We start from the raw sequence: 19,791 nt of genomic DNA on the forward strand, positions 1-19,791 counted from the left end.
CCAGACCTGGCCTAGGGAGAATCTTGGCAGGTGCATGCAGGAGGGAATATAATGGGATCACTGTATCTGAACTTTCACTGAGCTAACTTTTGCACGAGTGTGCCAAACAACCCCCCCCCCCCTCCCCAATACTTCCACAAACAGGGAGTATCTGTCGCGGTCGGAGGATACCTAAGGCCCCAACGGGGGACCCCAGGGCACCTCCGCCAATGGTGCCCTAACTTCCCAAGGTACTTAGTCATAATTGTTCAGAGCGTGCAATGGGCTCCCAGCCCAGGCGCCCAAGCCAGCTGTGTGTCCCAAACAGACCATGTTCGTGTTAGAGTAAAGGTCCGTGGTCAGGCTATCGGCCGAGAGTTGATGCGCCCCAGCCGCTCTACGATTCTTCACCCTGTGTCTGAGAGAACCAGTTGGACCAGGATCGGTCTTGTCTCTTGGAGGAGGCCTTTTTAGGTTGATTCCTGCGAGTATTCTGGAAAGAGTCCGACTCCAGAGGTGGCGGAGTATGTGGTCTAAGGTGGACCGCCTCATCTCCCCATGCGAATATCGCCTCTGGCGTGTCAAAGAAGAGGGACTTGGAGTTGTGAATAACATGCATACGGGCTTGATACAGCAGCATATATTGGACGCTTAGGTCTCTGAGCCTACGCTTGGCGGCGGCAAAGGATTGCTGTTGCTGTTATAATAGGCATGTGTAATCTGGGAAAATCACGATCAAGTTCAAATTAAAAAGTAGTTTGTCCTGGTGATTTCACCCAAATTGGAGAATGGTGTCACAGTCTAAGTAATTCAGCAGATTGGCTATCACGGGCCTGGGGCGTTCTACTGGGGGGGCCTCCTTGTCAAGGCTCGGTGGGCTCTCTCTACCACAATGCAGGGGGACAGTTCTCCTCTGGTAGGAGGGATTTCAGCCATTGCCTGAAATAGCGTTCCATAGATGAGCCCTCACATCCCTCCGGGAAGCCAATAAGGTGGAGGTTGTTTCGCTGCGAGCATCCCTCCGCGTCCTCCACCCGGGCGGCCAGTTCCTGTGGGACCACCGGAAGTTTGTTCACTTTTTGTTGTAGGGTTGTTACTGTGTCTTCAACCGATGACACTCGGATTTCCGCCTCCGTAATACGGTCAACCGCCTTCCTGAGGTTTTGTGGTAGGAAGGAGACCTCCGATCCCACTGCCCTGATCTTTGTATCCAGTGTATCCCGGGCCTGGGTGATTGAAGCCAGCAGAGCGGTGTTGTCGGGGACAGAGCTTCCGTCATCAGTGTTGCTCGCGCCACCCGGGGCCATAGCGAATTGATCAAGTGTACTTTGCTTGGTCATGGAACCCAACGGCTTATCTTTCGTCATGGCTCCAGTCAGGACCGAGGGCCCCTGCGTACTGCTTGGCCAGCCTGACCGCTTCCGCCACCCGAAGCTGGCAGGGACTGTCCGGGACTATGTTGGGAACACAGTCAGGGACTAGGGCAAGGACTAGGGAATAGGTAGAAACGTACAAAGAAAGAGTAGTACAGCACTGCCCAGGATCACACAGGAAGTCAGAGGAGGCAAAGGGATCCAAAGGGGAAGCCTTTACAAGTAAACAAGATGGCTAAGACCCCAAAAGGACAGACACTCATGAGCTGATTTAGCATTCAGAATAACTACACCCAAGATGAATGTGCAAGACATATATATGAAACAACATTAAAAATAAAGGGGAGTGTGGGGTAAAGCAGTCAACAGCTCCACACAGTAAGACTGAAGCACAGTCATTTCCTCACCCACAATTGCTGTTACAGTACTGACTTAAAATACCCAAATATAAGATATGCATGCAAAGGCAGGGTCCGTGGAGCTTATACCTATGGTGATGTTATAAATGTAACTCAAAGACAATACTCACAGTGAATAAGAAACACCACCTAAGTAGTCAGCTGTGCCCACAGATCCTGGCGATCAAACAGGAACACCCAAGGCAGTAACAGCAAGGGGGTAGAACTAAACACAAATACAATAGACAAGGAGCTAGCAAGGAGTAGTGCTTACCAGGAAAGGAAGGAAATAACAGGGCACACTTGGCAGAAAGCAGGTAACAAAACATACAAGTTAACAGAAGCAAAACAGCAGAATAGAAAGACAGCAAACTAGGAACTGGAACCAAGGACATGGGAGGAAAGGCAGGGACTGGAAAAGGATATACAGATGGGAAGGCTACAAGGGTATACTAGAATAGTGCTGAATTAGAGTCAAGAAAACAAAGTAGCACTGAAGGCTGTGCTGGAGCAAGAACAAGAATTGAGCAAAAGCTCAAGAGCCAAGATAGCACTGCAGGCAGAGCTAGTTCAGGACCAAGGGGAACTGCTGCTGCTCAGCAACAAGGAATGCTAAGTCTCAGGAGTCAAGGTAGCAATGCAGGCAGTGCTAATTCAGGAACAAGGAAAACAGCAGCAGCTCAGGAACAAGGAATAACTAAAGCTCAGGAAACACTGGAAACAAGGATATCAAGAGCTCAGGAAACACTGGAAACAAGGGTCGGTCTCACCGACAGCTACAATGACCAACGCTGGACTGAAGGGAGCTAGGGCTTAAAAGAGCTCATCAGGTGTGAGCAGGCTAGCAGCAGCCAGCCACAGGTGAACTGGATTCCTCCACCCATCCTTGGCCTGCAGGGGTGGAGACGGAGCAGTGAGCAGGGAATTCTAGGTAATGGAGTTTCAGGCATGAGCAGGCTGGCTTCAAGCATGAGCAGGCTAGCTTCCACAAACCCTAGAATGGATTGGGAATGGATGGCCATTTCCAAGTAGAGTACAAAAATGGTTGGAAGTTAGTATGTGCATGAAGGGGAGGGTACAGCAGCTTATTATAACAGCAGAAAGTCCCACAAGTAGGCCCCCTGGTGGAGGGCATGAGAGCACAGGGAGTGAATCGTGACAGGAGCAGCCTGCCAAGCAGGGCCCATAACGGGATCCCAACTCGCCAGCCCACCAACCCCCAGCGGCCCGTGTCATCACAGTTTTCCTGGGGGACCCTGCATCCCTGACCTCAGGGCCTCCCCTGGCTCGCACAGAATATTTAAGCTCAGTTCCTGCCCCCGGTGAGAAAGAAGGAAGGGGGCCCGCACCGCGGGCCTACCTTGCTTTACAGGCTGGATTCAGTGAGCCGGTCGGGCCCCTCCAGGCTCTAGGGAAGGCGGCCACCTGCACTTCAACAGGCCCGGGCGATGCGGCCCTGGGAGGGTGGCCACCACCTTACCCAGGGCCCAAGCTGATCCCACCACGTCACTGTCACTGCTAGGCCACCGCCTGTCGCATGTAACTCGTACCGGGCCCCACGGTATGTTGTTCAGGGTGCCGGGGCTCTCACGGCCACCTCTCGCGAACCCAGGGCCCTGCCCACAGAAAGCAGAATACTTCAGCCCTCCTGGGCTGGATGTCTCAAGTCTGGGCGTTCCGCGCCAGTGGGCCCCACAATCCACAAGGGCATTCACAAGCGCCTGCCGCTATGTCACGGGCCCATCCCCGACAGGCGCAAGAGTGCCGTGCTTCGGCCAGAGACCGGCTCAGACACTGCAGCTAGGGACCGGCCCGGGCACTCCACATCGTCCTCGGCCCGAGTGCCCGCACATGCCCACGTCTAGGCACCGGCAGCTGAAACGGCCTTTCTCACCTAGAGCCCGGGGCTGCCTCACCTCGCGGTCAATCCCTCGTCCAGGGCGGTGCCAAGGCCCTCCAGTCGTGAGTAGTTCCAGGCACGCCGCACCATCGCAGGCCCTCGCTACAGCCCTTGGCGCTTGCTCACACCAGACTCCAAGCGTGTTCGCCAGTGCGACCCCGGCCTACACGGCTGCGTTAGACTTATTTAAAAAAAAAAATCTTTCTAACAATATTCCTGATGCACTAATTGCTTTCCCCCTATGCGTGGGGGATGTAGATTTATCTCCCACCCTTGGAATGAAGAGGAAGTGGTGTCCATAGTGTCGGAAGTTGTGCTATAAGTAGGCTAGTTTTCCGATTCACTATTTTTTGCCGAATGCCAGCGGTTGTTCAGCAGTCCCCCCATTTCCAAATGAGGTTGGGGAATCAAGAGTTTGTCAGATGTTAACATGCTATCTAGTTGCTGCCAACCTCTGAACAAAACCAATAGTTTTGACATTTAGAGAAATGACACCCAAACAATTAACAACACACCAACAAAGAGGGCACACAGTCTTTGCCAACTCTTATACGAGCTGCAAGTATAAAAACATTTAACAGACCAAAGCCCACGCAGAGAACTGAACACTGCAGTGAAACATTGAATGAACACATAGCAAATCACATGATTCATATAACCACACTTTGATCCACATAACTCAAAAAATATAAATTGCATGAAAGGCACATCTTACAGACCCATAAACCAAACTCAAACATCTACTAATCAACTCACAAAGAAAAAGGGAGAATAGATAGAAACATATGCACTAGGGGAGGTTTATTATATGCAGAATACAGACAAAATACACTACAAGCCCCCTAAAGACCTAGCTAAAGTACAGCATCAGGGTGTGCACCCCCACCCAAACAAAAGATGAAGCATCATCTGGCACAGACACTCATGCAAGCCCTTGAGAGAAGAAGAATAAGCATGAGTGCCTCATTGGGTCTGCTCAAGGTGCCTCTGGCAGCAAATATGGATGCCATTTATGTAGCTCTGTCATCATGAGCTCTGCAGCAGTGTCTGAGAAGAGGCAGTTTTTCTCAGCTTGGTGACTCTGAATGAGTAGTCGCAGCACAGAAAATCCTCTGCACATTAAATCTTAGATACACATTGCCTACACTAATAACGGGGAATGTCAACACCTTCCATGAAGCTGCCATAAACCAATATGGTCAATGACCGGGTTCTCCAAGCATTCAAGAATTCAGAGTTGAGGTTGTGGTTTCAACATATGTTCTTTATTAGACATCCATTCGTCCATTTTGCCCTTACCAATACGTGTTTCGTCTTTTGATGACAATGTTGCAGCAATAGATGAAATACGTGTTGGTGAGGGCAAAATGGACTAATGGATGTCTGATAAAGAAAATATGTTGAAACTACGACCTCAACTCTGAATTCTTGAGTGCTTGGAGAACCCCTTCTTTGACCTTTGGAATCCTTCCAGCAGAGGAAGACATGGTGGTTCTTCCTTCTCTTATCCATCATTTGCTGTGTGCCGCAGCATTTATCACCCTAAGTGGGATGGGTATGCCTAGATGCAGGTCCCTTGCTCGCTGTGCCACTGGATTCAAGCGAGCCTGGCCGATGAGGGGTAATACCCCGAAACCAGTTCCAGGGTGCTTGTTTCCCGTCCAAGGAGGACCAGGCTTGGCAGTTGGGGCTAGACTGTTCCCATGAGGAGCAGGGTCAAGACTGATTTGCATATGGCGGGGTCCAAACTGGGGCAGCTTAGTAAGCAAAAGAACGATGGATTTAACCCAGATCTCTTAACTGGGGTGAATGTTTGATTTATTCAACATTCCGTCAATCACTTGTTGCCGCAGCACTTTTCACCCTAAGTGGGATGGGTATGCCCAGATGTAGGTTCCTTAGTCGCTCTGCCACTGGATTCAGGCTAGCCTGGCTGATGTGGGGTAATACATTGAAACCGGTCCCAGGATGCTTGTTTTCATTCCAGGGCAGTTCGGGCTGGACTGCTCCCATGGGGAGCAGGGTCAAGACTGATTTGCATATGGCTGGATCCAAACTGGGGTGGCGTACTGAGCAAAAGAACAAAGGATTAAACCCAGATCTCTTGACTGGGGGTGATGTTTGATTGATTCAGCATTCCGTCCATCATTTGTTGCCGAAGCACGTCCTCCTCTTGGAGCACCAGATACCTATGAACATTTACAAACAAACAAACTAATTGTGTAGAATTGTGACTACTGTGGCTGTATGCACTGTCGTTCCCAGCCACCACACCCATATGCTTTATAAACCAATAAAGCTTTGAACACAGGTGGCTGACCGAACATTGGCATGGGTTAATGACTAGTCTATTCTGGGCAGAGCCCACCACAAAATATAGATCATGCAAAGAATGAGACTTATCACCACTCAAATCTACTAGGAATAGTTGGGTTTCAGACTCACAAAGAACATCAACTACCTACTATACCACACTGTCAGCCGAGAAATAGCCGCGAAGTTGAATACAATCTTATGCCAATGATTTCCAACAAAGAATTCCCAGAGTACTGCTGATGTACTAGCCATTCATAAGTAAGGCAGTATGACAAATCATGCATGCACTCAAAGCCCATCTGTCATGCAGTGTCACCATTTTCTTTTTGGATGACCCTTAGTTTCGTAAGTGCTTCAGCAGACTCGCAACCATCTGCTCAGGCCACTGGATGGCGTTTAGTGCAAATTGCAGAAATTAAATCATTAATGCAATGACTACAACCAAATATAGACACCCAATTAATTATAAATGCAAAATGAATCATTTAGAATCTAGGCAAAATCCTAGTGGATTTAGAGTGTGCCACTTATATTTAATAAATTGAGACATCAAGAAAGGCATTGCCAACTTCTCTAAGGAAATGATTTATCCATAAATCAAGGCAGACTATAGTCTTTAACCATCAGCCAATTATTAACATTAATCTTGAGGCTTCTACAAGCAAACCAAAGTAGTTACATTTTCAAAATCATCTGGTGACTTCTCAGATTTGGAAACTACCTCCTCAACCCTAGCCATTTTTGGAGCAGGGCATCAGTCGAGGGGCAGAGGTAGAAGAAATAACAAGCGCAGTGCAGCCAAAACATAACAAAGTTCCACAAAAGCAGATGAATACAGTACTTGGAACTCTGGAGACTGAGAAGCACACCAGGAAAATAACAGGAAATAGTATGCTATAGCCAACAGAAAGGGAGGAAAAATAAGTGGCAAGCACGGGAACCAATGACATGCAAGAAAAGGGAGAGGGCGCGATGTAAGCCCTTTTTAAGATTTCACAAGCACAGTGCCAGCGCTGTGCAGGTGAAACTTAAAAAAGGAACATGGTAATTATAAAGGACAAATGTCACTGGGGGAGAGAGCAGGCGATGACATTACTGATGGCGAGGTCTACCAGGATAGCTCAGGAGATACCACAAATAAAGACAGGACTAACCAAGACAAACAAATGACAAACTACTGATCTTTGAGTAATTATACCTTAGCATCCGCAAGAAAAAGAGTTATCTTTTGCTATAACTGTAGACCCTAATATTTTTTAAATCAAAAATGGAAATGCTAAAGTTCTTTTGCAAAATTCAACTACAATATTCCACCCCCATGCAAACTCAACCCTCCCCCTCAATACCATACGGGAAGAATTTTCATATTTTCAAATATCTAAAAACTTGAGGAAAGAAAACAGCGTATTCTACAGATCTGAGCAAGGAGGAACACCAAGCACATACTACACTAAGCATAACCAAAACATAATTCTGCTTTGACTATCAAGTCAGCAGCAGGGCCGGACTGGCTACTGGGCGTTTTGGTGTGCTGCCAAGCTGGGGGCTGATTTCGTTGATGGAGACCTGCGTGTGCTTAAAACCATTCGTTTTGCTTTGTTTCTTAAGAAGCACACGCAGGTCCCCATCAACGAAATCAGCCCCCACCGCAGTGAAATCAGCCCCCAGCTTGGCAGCACACCAAAAGGCCTGATAGCCAGTCCGGCCCTGGTCAGCAGACAAAGTGGGAGAGTATAGTTATTTTAGATGCAAACTACTATAACAATGAATTAACCAGATATTCCAGTAATGAGTCAAAGTGCAAGGGAGTACTTGGTGACCCCCACTTGCTATAAAAGATGATATCCTAAAAATACCAGCAGGGGCCCATTTGGCAGGTTACTTCAGTGAAAAAAAATTCCACTCCTCGGTATTACAAGTAGGGGTGGGCGGAATTCGCGGAAGCGACTTCCGCAAATTATCGCGAAAATGTTTAAAATCTCTGCAAACACGCGGAAATATCGCGAAGATGCGGAAGTTTTTTTCCCGCCCGTTCGCGGTATTTTCTGCGTGTTCGCGGCTCGCCAACTTACCCATGCGGTTGCTTGCGGGCGCGGCCATCTTGTTTTCACTCTTCTCGCGGTGCATGATCGCGAGAAGAAAGACGTGATCGCGTGACGCATGACGTCACTGCGGGCGCGAACTGTCGCGAGACAGCGCAAATGGCTAAAACAATACAACATCTCATGGAGAACGCGACCGGATCGGGAAAACTTGTCGGCGAACGCGGGGATTCAGGTAAGGCGATCGCGCGCGCGCGAGAATGTATTATTTTACAGCGCGAGCAAGTACCAAATTATCGCAAAGCTGCGGAATGCGGAAATTTTGACATTTCCGCGCTCTCCGCGGAACGCGGAAATGCCAAATTATCGCAAATTCCACGAACGGAATGGAAATTTTGCCCAGGCCTAATTACAAGTCCAAGTACAACAGCTATCTATAGCCTACCTAAAAATCACAAAAATCTAAATTCCCCCTCTGGAGTGCCAATAATTTAGTGGTGGTCCTCTGTTCTTGAGCCAATATATAAATATGTGAACTTTTGTTATATAAAGTTCTTTGAGGCAGATTTAGTAACACTTTGTGCCAATGCAAAGCTTTGATAAAGTCAGTGCTTAATTTGAGTTGATGGTTTCCAGGGCTCTGCACCGGCACTTAATTGTCAACACCGGCACTTAATTGTTAAGACCAGCACTTTTGACAGTCTGCCACATGGTGGCACTGTTTGTCCTATTTAGAAATGTACGAACAACAGTTGTTTATTAATTCAAAATACCTAAACAAATTACTAATATCTGCCTCCCAAGCGATTCTTATGGCTTTAAGGGCCTGGAATATTTTCAATTGTTGAACTTGTAGGAGTGTAATGGTTAGTTTATGTGTTGGTACTCTCACTGGCGGGGCAATGGGTGGTGCAAGCTGCAGTGGCCTCCTGACAAAGGCCCTGGCACTTATTGTTTTACAAATTAAGCACTGGATAAAATGATTATTTTCCAGAGCAAAGCTTCCCTTGTGCTGCCCTCAAAGTAAAGGAAATATCACTTTGCTCTATTTTGCATTTAGAGGGGCATCCCACAGGGGCTATCTGGGCATTCCCACGCTAGCATCCATTTTTTTTGTTTGTGTTACAGTTCAAAAGACATTTCTTCATTTATTGCATCACAGTGGATATTCAAATATACAACATAGAAATGAAGAACATTAAAAGCAACAACTGTTGGTGACCCAATGCTTGATTTTGTTTTGCTATGCCAAGCATATGTTTTAAGCAGGAGTAGGTTTGGCATTGTGTCGAGGCAGAACAAGCCTGTGGGTAGTGGGTAGGAATATATTCTATCGTGGAGTTTAATGAGCATTTTTATTTCATTGCCTGTTGTAATACTTAGCTTCATGTCATATTGATTAGGGTCTCCCTGAGCCTTAAGAACTTAGGGCTTGATTTACAGTTCAAGGGATGGATTACTCCATCACAAACGTGACAGAATCCTGTTCGCCGTATTACAAATGCCATTGGATATAATCACGACCACTGGAACTATGCGATCATCTGCTGCTGATCTGTAGATTTTTACAAAGAAAATTGTTACTAGCTCTACTAGCTGTTTCAAAAGGTACTAAAAAAGCAGCAAAACATGTTGCTGCGCAGTGAAAGGCCCTTTGCAAAGCTGGACTTGCCACCTTTTTGTTGCTTATTGGTATATTTGGGTATTAAAATGTTATTAATGAGGTGCAACCAATACCCAGACAGTCTAACCAAGTTTAAAAATGTTGAAATAGGGGGGGCATGGCCAGCAACATGGACGGGTAGCTGCGTTCTGCGCGAGCTCCGCTGGCGCCGAACTTAATTCTGCAGGTATCCTGTTCCTCTTCACCACTAAAGTACCTTGTCAGAAATCGGAAGGCACAGACACGCAGTGGAGCATCCGGCGAGTTATTTTGAGGCGAATCTCAGCCCGAATCGGGACCTTATCGGCGCGACATTCGGCGCGCCGTCTCCCAAGATGGCGGCTGAAGCGGATTAGCCGAGACTGAGGGCCGGCGCTGAGGTGCTCTCCCTGGGGTGGCAGTGGTGAGCTATGCAGAGCGAGGGCTGAGGCGTATCTGCTCGGCGTCGCGACCTGATCCCCCACTGCCACAGCGAAATCAGTGGTCAGTGGCAGCCCGGTGGAATCCCGACATTGGTCAGTCAGTGAAGCATCGGTGGCCAATATACACCCTGTCTGGTGTCGGAGACTCTTGGGCATGCCACAGTCTCCTGCACTGGGACACTGAACGAGTGAGGATTTCGGGGAAGGACATGAGAAGGGGCTGAGACCCATCTGAGCCCTGTGGAGGCTACACTGGTGCCGGGAGACAATCCAAGATTTGCCCTGTGGGAACTCTGAGGGGCTGAAGCGTGTGCACGGCTCTTCTGTCCCGATTTGTGGGGGCACAATCAGCTCACTAGCCTGCATCATAGAGAGTGCTACTGGAGGGGTGAGCTGCGGATTGCTTCTCTGGCACTCGGATTGACGAAAGGGATAAGACCACACTGCCAAGACTTTTTGTGGCCTAGCCGATGTGGACATTGTGATCCTGGGGCCCAGTAGCGACCGGGGGTGAGAGGAGCGGGGGCACACCACTAGGAGCAGTGAGAGGCGCCGGCTTTGAGAGAGATATACGGCGGCAGCCTGCCAACCTCTGGGCTGAGATGGCAAAATATAAAGAGACCATGACATCCAAAGAGGGTAAGTTGGATCGATTTGCTAAGGTAATGTCTGCACCCTCATGGGCGGAGGGAGGTGCAGCCCCCCACCCGGACACAGATGCGATACTACAGGCAATCCATGAGTCTCGAGAAAGCCTGGAAGGTAAAGTGGCGGAGGTGCGGACTGAGGTTTCCTTTCTGCGCCAAGACCTGCGAAAGGTTTCCGAAAGAGTTACTGAGGTAGAACAGCGTGTATCGGAACTGGAAGACACCTCTCGAACCACATGTCAAGAAGTAACAAGTCTTATGGCGACAGTAAAGGAGGTGGTATAGAGAGTTGATGATGCCGAAAACAGGACCCGTAGGAATTATCTGCGTTTTATAGGTTTTCCGGAAAATGCGGACCGCTCTGACCCGGGACACTTCCTACTGACATTTCTCAAGGATGCCCTTCTGGAGACACAATTTTCATCATGCTTTGTCATACAAAGAGCGCACAGGAAGCTGGTATCCGACCGTAGCTGGGAGCTCCCCCTAGACCGCTGAAAACCTGGTTCTTGAATTTTCAGGACAGGGATCTTATACTCAGAGAGTTACATAAGAAGGGAGAGATCAAATATGAAAACACTAGAGTGATGGTGTTCCCGGACCACTCACGTGATGTACAAAAACGACGCACCTTTGATCCCGTAAAAGTGAAACTTCGCGCTCTGGGGCTTCAGTATATGCTGTTGTTCACAGCCAAACTTAAAGTTATCTTTCAGGGTACTATCCAGTTTTTCCAGACACCGGAGGAGGCATGGTCCTGGGTTAAAGAGTGGCCACGACTGCGGCGGGAGTCGCCATCCAACGTGGCCTTGCCCGTTGACAAGCAACCAAGCTCCAGTTGGGAACCTCCTAAGGAAAGGAGGCGGAGACGAGTATTAAAACGCCGGACTTCCAATCGGGGCTACGACGGCGAGGTCCCTGAGACTTCGGGAGTGGAAAACTACCATATCGGACACAGACGACGACACGGCCCTGGAATGTGCGTCTCGTGCTTCTCAGAGATCGAATGGCAATGAAGACTCTGATCAGTCAGAGAGACAAGAGTCCCTGGACGCGGACAGTGAACATCGACTTTTGGAAAGTATTCAACAGATGGAAGCGTCAGGCCCGAACCTTCCGGGTGAGAACTCTCAATCACTGCAGCCATGCAGCAATGGCGAAGAGGAATGAAGTTTTGGGGCCAGATGCCCACCTAGAGATGCTGTAAGATTCCCGAAGCTTGGCGAACTTTTGAGACCTTTTGCCAAGATAAAGGAAAGTATACAGTGGGTTGTGGCTATTGTATTGCAATCTAGTTGAGTGAATAGGGGTAAGGGGGTGGGTTACAGACCTCTGGGTGGTTTACCCGCACCAGTGTTGTCATGATGAAATTGGGGGTGGGGGGGTGCCTGCAGAGTGTGGGGAGGGGGGACACAATGTACAGGTTTAAAAGTTCTGCATTGTTTTTTGACAAAAGGGGAGGGTAGTTTTGCTCGATTAATGTGCATGAATACTGACACTGAGAAGAAAAGGCACTGCCATGACGGTGCTCAGGGGCTAGGGCGGGTGGAGGCAGTTTTAGCTTTTGTTCAATCATTGTGCTTGACTACAGACACTGAACAGGAATGGCACTATCGGGGTGTTGTTCAGGGACCGAGGTGGGCAGACGATGCAATACACCTTCTTAAACCATGGCAGGGGGAGAGTACACAGTAATGATGTGGAACGTTAATGGGCTAGGGAACAAAATTAAACAAAAGACTCAAACCAGATATCATATTATTACAGGAAATGCATCTTATTGGTCCAAACTGTTAATTTCTGGGTAGGGGCAATACACCACCCTGGCTCATGCGGGTTTTACTCGAGGGTCGAGGGGCGTGGCAATTCTCATTCGAAAATCACCACCCTTCCGGGTCACTCGACGATGGGAAGACCCAGAGGGCACATATGTAGCGGTCCAGGGCGCCTGGAACCATACAGTGTGGTTAATAATCAGTGTTTATGCTCCCCCACATCTCTAGCAACGTACGCTGGATAAGCTAGCGGACCTCCTCTTACAGTCTGGCCCTGCCGCACATATTACAGGGGGCAACTTCAACGATTTGAGTGATCCCTCCCTAGACCGGACGCTGATGCGCCCAGAGCCACATGACACTACTACACTGGCGAGATTCCAGGCGACCCTTGGGTTAACTGACCTTTGGAGACGTCACCATCCATCCACACGTGTATACTCATACTTTTCCGGAGCCCATAGGGTGTTTTCAAGGCTGGACTACCTTTTCACCCCAGCTGGAGAGATTGAACAGGTAGAAGAGTTGGAATACTTGGCGAGAAGTATCTCAGACCACTCCCCGCTCTATTTGAAGGTGGGGAGGAGAAATGGAGGGCAGGGCACCTCATGGAGACTGAACGCCTGGGCATTGAAGGATGAAACTGTTGCCAAAGAAATTAGGGTGGATACGGAACTCTACTTCCGGGACAATGATGATTCGGTGTAATCAGCCGTCATTCTATGGGAAGCTTTCAAAGTGGTACTGGTGCAGATTGGGGTGTACAAATTCTCCCTACTTCCACGGATAGAGTAAATTCACAGATACACGCACATACACTCATCATACGCTTGGGCCCATTTCACTAACATATACTCAATTACTCTATCAGCACTGAACCTTTGGAGAGAAAACCTTCTAAACACCCTGCATCTACACTAAGGTCGATAAGACCTAATTGACACTGTCTTGAGTCATGATTTAACCAATAATAATCAACAATAATCAAAATAGAGTACTCAATAATTGACAAGAAATAACCACCAACACTGTATTTCAAATAATGGTAATTTATCTAAAATTAGTTCAAAGAAAATCAATTCAAAAGCAAAATCATTATTCTCATAATTACCTATTCTAGCTAAATGTCATAAACGGGTCAGGACAGGTCTCTCAGTAGAAATCTCCCAAGTCACCGTCCTCACAGCATCGATCCTCACCAACGCAAGTTCGGAAAGAAGTGGCCTCAGAATCCAAAATGCAATGACACAGACCCTCTCTAGGCTAACAATATTTATAACAAATTTAACAAAAGAAGGCAACATAAAATGTTTTAGATATCCGCTGAACCGCTGAGCAGAGCGAGCAGGAAAGGATGTAGCATCGCTACATTTGGAAAAATCTCCGCTCAGAAAAATCACAAAAATAAAAAGACGGAAGAAGGAACTAAAACTTGCAAATGTTTCTTTTCATGTTCATATTTCCTCGGAACCAGCATTGTGATCACAAAGTTCATTGTGGCTCCTTTGTCCTCCAAGGACACTTGGATGTCCGCCCAGAGCTGCTGTCCTCACGGAAAACTTTTTAACCAGGCGAAGACTGTGGTCAGATGACTCTCGACCATGTTCAGCAAGGACTTATCATCACAAATCGACTACTCAAATACAGGCTTTAAACGGCAGCCATATTTCACTAGGCCAAAACGTACCATCTTAATTAAAAGAGACAAAACAACGTTACCACAGCATAGTGATTAAACAGTGTTAACCCCACTAATACCCTTATGTGTATGTAATTATCTAGCCTTTGCAACACAAGAAAAGCATTAGTACACGACATTTTAAAAGCGTTTTTGTGCTTTAAAATAAACAGCACTCAGCAACATTTATTTAATTAAACCCGCACATTATTATTTAGCAACATTAATGCATCCCCACGTATAGTTTTCTCTTATTAGTACGTATTGATTAATCAGAACATTTACACAAAACAAATAATTAGTAGTTATAAATTAATAATTTTAATTTCTTTCGACAATAGACAAACCAGAGCTTAAAAAAAAACCAATAGATTTTCAACAGAAAACTCTGCTCCAGCAATCCCCCCTTTGGTGATATTATCACCAAATAAACAACCCAAAAAAAAAACAAAAAAAAAATTAGTAAAATTTTAGTCCCATTTTAGGAGAAATTGGAAATGTCTTTTTCTCCTTACACAACACTACACACCAGACTCCCTTTCATCATCCCTCTTTGTTTCCAAATAAACACTCACCCTCAATTCTTCTAATTCTATTTCTTGTGGATCTCTTTCTCTTTTATTTCTCCTTTCAATATTTCTTTTAATTAATTTCTTTTTCCCTCCCCTGTTTTTACAACACAAACACACCAATTTTAGTATCAATAAAGCAACAATTATACAAGTCAAAGGAAACAATATCTTACCTATAATAGTACTACCTATTTTTGCAATAAAACTCTTAACAGCAACTATTTTATTAGCTATTTTAGTCCAAATACTCTCAGCTTCTAGTGGTACTAATTCTTCATGCAAATCAGTAATATTTTTGATATAGACCTTCAAGTCTTTGCTTTCATCTGGAATGTAAGTGCAACAATGTTGAACTTTCAGCATTCCACAGACCCCACCCTCCTTGGCTAATAGAATATCAAGGGCAAGTCGATTTTGCATAGACATGGCACGTACGGCAATCAATTCCGTATTTACCAAAACAAACCCTCCAGCGGTATTTGTCGATAAGCGATCCACCACTGTTGACAGTTTCCGAATTCCATATGCATTCAAAGAAATTCCCACTGCTGGAATTAAAGCTCCAAAAATGTCACCCACTATTTCTGACCAAGTTTCTCTCTTAAAACGTGTTAATAAATTAATATGTTCTACATCTTCTATTCTATCTATATGAAAAATCTTTGGAAAGACCAGGCCCACATAACACGTGCCATACCAATGGTCAAGCAACCTGTAATAAGCCTTGTTCCCACAAACATAATACACTCCTGGGAAAACTGGATCCTCTCCTCCTCTAAAACCCCATCCTGTTGCAATGAAGTATGTATCGTGACACTCACTAGTCCCAACCAAGTATGTATCATATTGGGATTTCCTTCTTGTAATGCACAGCTTACCCTTCTGTGGTGCATCTAAAGCTAAAGTTGGACTAGCTCCATTTCTCAATTCTTTTCCCATCTCAATGTCCCAAATTGTCTCACTCACTTTGTATTTCCCTGCCTTTTCATGCATGCTCAATCTCCTTTCCTCCACCATGTTTAGGAAAGCTTTCTCTTCTTCTTTCAAACTGCAAGTTAAATTATTCTTAAAAATGTAATCTAATGTTAATTCTTCTTTTTCAATGAAAATCTCACCAAAAATGTTAGCTTCTTTAGCTGGATTCACCTTTTTATTCATAGGCAATTGCCCAAAAATACTATCTTTGTTAGACATCTCATAATCTATTTTCCCTAGCAAATAAAAAACACTACTTAACACACTACAAGAAATTCCATACGTAGCTGGTAAATGGTGATAAGTAACACCCTCTGAAACGGATGCAGGTAATTGCATACAAACGTAGCAATCCCTAACTTCCATTGTCTTCACATATTCGTACAACAACTTTGAAAAAACATTACTAGAAAAATCATTAATTGACCTATCTTTAGGTGGTGGTGTGTAACTCGTACCTTGAACACCAGAACTTCAAAGACCAGAGGGACCCGAGGCAGAGAGGAGCAGCGTCGTCACCTGCAGCCCCTCCCCCTCCACCAGCAGCCCTTGAAATCGACCTCGCGCCTCCCGCTTCGCGGGACGCGCAGCGTGTGGTGTGTAACTCGTACCTTGAACACCAGAACTTCAAAGACCAGAGGGACCCGAGGCAGAGAGGAGCAGCGTCGTCACCTGCAGCCCCTCCCCCTCCACCAGCAGCCCTTGAAATCGACCTCGCGCCTCCCGCTTCGCGGGACGCGCAGCGTGTGGTGTGTAACTCGTACCTTGAACACCAGAACTTCAAAGACCAGAGGGACCCGAGGCAGAGAGGAGCAGCGTCGTCACCTGCAGCCCCTCCCCCTCCACCAGCAGCCCTTGAAATCGACCTCGCGCCTCCCGCTTCGCGGGACGCGCAGCGTGTGGTGTGTAACTCGTACCTTGAACACCAGAACTTCAAAGACCAGAGGGACCCGAGGCAGAGAGGAGCAGCGTCGTCACCTGCAGCCCCTCCCCCTCCACCAGCAGCCCTTGAAATCGACCTCGCGCCTCCCGCTTCGCGGGACGCGCAGCGTGTGGTGTGTAACTCGTACCTTGAACACCAGAACTTCAAAGACCAGAGGGACCCGAGGCAGAGAGGAGCAGCGTCGTCACCTGCAGCCCCTCCCCCTCCACCAGCAGCCCTTGAAATCGACCTTGCGCCTCCCGCTTCGCGGGACACGCAGCGTGTGGTGTGTAACTCGTACCTTGAACACCAGAACTTCAAAGACCAGAGGGACCCGAGGCAGAGAGGAGCAGCGTCGTCACCTGCAGCCCCTCCCCCTCCACCAGCAGCCCTTGAAATCGACCTCGCGCCTCCCGCTTCGCGGGACGCGCAGCGTGTGGTGTGTAACTCGTACCTTGAACACCAGAACTTCAAAGACCAGAGGGACCCGAGGCAGAGAGGAGCAGCGTCGTCATCTGCAGCCCCTCCCTCTCCACCAGCAGCCCTTGAAATCGACCTCGCGCCTCCCGCTTCGCGGGACGCGCAGCGGGACACGCCGGGCTAAGCTCGGGCAAAGGGCGGGCCGTCTGTGGCCGTCCGGGGCTGTTCGCGGCTGGGCTGGGCCCCCCCTCTGACGAGTGGAATAAGCGACGAAAGGTAGACTCTGACTGTATTTTACACTGTGCCCATTCTAGTCTAAGTGCGCTGTATTTGGTTATCAACTCTGTAGGATTACTTGCATCAGTATTGAGACAAGCACAGCTCAGAGCCGAACAAGTAAATCATCTAAAATGACAACACGTAGCATGAAGAGTAGAGCCTCATTGGGAGGCTCTGTGCGTGGCACCTTGGACAATTTCATCACTAGAGCTGCTTCAGTCCTCGAACAGGAGATCGCCATAGTAGAGAGACGCCTATCGGCTGAACACGCTCAAAATAAGCGTTCCTCTCTTGGACCAATTCGACTAGCAGTTTCTCCGAATCCTACAACTCCCGTCCCCTGCCTAATACATGACACTCCTAGCGAGTCTAGGATTTCTTCACCTAGATTTGAGTCTATACCTTTGACACAATCCCATACCCATTCATTATCTTCGGCTGCCAAATCCCACCTTAATCTTTCTTCCGACTGCATATCGTTAGTTACATCACCCCCCAGGCTTACTGTTACAAACTCTAAGCAGAAGAAGGGCATAAGAACTACTACCACTATTGCCCCCCCCCCTCCTAAAAAAAGAAAGAGAGGGTGGAAGATTGGTAATACAATTACTAATCCTAACAAAACAGGGCACAAAGAAGCCGACCACCCTCCCCACGCTAAACATACAAACGATTCTGATTTTCTTATAGGTCGATTAGAAACTTTAGTCAGATCTCTTGTTCTTCCTGTATTGGAAAGAATAAAGGGTCTGTCTAAACAACTAGACTCACTAGAGAAGCTGACACAAATAAATTGCGATCAACTTAAAGACCTATCGCTAAATACACACATACCATCAAAAAGTCCCACTGATCTTAACTTATCTCTAGCAGTAAAAGAAAGCAAAACAACTGCGAAAACAAGTACAAAATTACCAACCCGAGCAATTCATAACCACCAGCGGCCAGCTATAGAGAGTAATATTGACGCAGTCCAAGGTCAGAACATCGATAATACCAAAACTGACAATTCAAAACAAAAACAAGACATTGTATTTGCTGACACTGCCACCAGACCTAATCAGGGTTTTAATTGTAATCACATACATTTACCTCCAGAAGCAGTCCCTTACGTCGTAGTCCTAACAGGAGTCCCGCCCCTGGAATCAGGGAAAAAGGAGGGCTACTATGATCTGAAAAATAAGGTGATGCACTGGCTGAGACAGAATAGGCCGCTGCCTCCTAATATCAACGGGGAAATTCTGAACGTTCGCAGACTAACTTGGGTAGGCCCACGGCCGAAAGAAACACAAGGTGATGCAATCATTGTTAATTTTAGAGATCACAGAGCAACCAGCTACATAACCAACTGGCTACAAGATCAAAACCAAAGCTCTATAAGAACCTATGATCTGACCTATTTTTACCCACAGTCTCTAGCTAGAAACTCGATACAGCCCAATATTTTTTCACGGGATAGACTAAGATCCTCTAATTTTAATATTCCAACATTTAACCGCTTTTCTCCCCTTGGAGGGTTAGAGGATGTTGATTGACTCCCCTTAGAAGATCATAACCAGGGCTCTTTTTACGGCACAAGGAATGGACAAGCATATAGCAATCCTTCCTACTTACCATTACTCCGTACTGCCCAAGTCATCGAGGAGTTATCTTGTTCAGCCCAAAATAATGATGTGGTGCCAAGGGCCGAAAGATCGGAACCCCTGACACCTGCCCCATATCTTAAAAACACTTCTGTCCAAGACCGTAGCATACCAAAAATCGCAGCAGTATTTTGGAACGTGGCGGGTCTACGCTCCAAATTAGAGAATGATATATGGACCGATTTTATAGTAGATTTTAATATTTTGTGCCTCCAGGAGACATGGCTAACAACAGAGACCCATCTAGATGGCTACAGAACATATTTCTCACCAGCCGAACATTCTAACTTTGGCAGGGCCAAAGGCGGCTTAACCATTTATATATCAAATTTGGTTAAGCTAGAAAAAATAAAGGTGATAATGCTTGACCCCAACTTTCAGCTTCTTAGCCTCATACCAAATTCCAGGGACCATTTCCTTTTGGTTAATTTTTATAACAATCTGTCAGACCGGGATGCAATGGGGAAAATTAATTCTATTTTCTCCATAATATCATCTATAATTAAGAAATCAACCCGAGAAGTGACCATCATATGGGGCGGCGACTTTAACCAGACTATCTGTGCTGCCCCAAACACCCATTTGTGTGGTTTAAATGATGAGGATGATAACCCCATCTTACATTTTTCTCACTCAATTTTAGGTAGTCTAATAAACGAAACAATCTTCAATCTAGACTTGAGAATTGCAAATAAACCAGCAAACGGAAAGATGATGCTGGCCCCAACCTTTCATGGCAGGGGTTGCAATTCAACGATTGATTTTATTTTGCTCTCAAATGGTTCGA

This window comes from Triturus cristatus, chromosome 6 (assembly GCF_964204655.1).
Source record: "Triturus cristatus chromosome 6, aTriCri1.1, whole genome shotgun sequence".
NCBI lineage: Eukaryota > Metazoa > Chordata > Amphibia > Caudata > Salamandridae > Triturus > Triturus cristatus.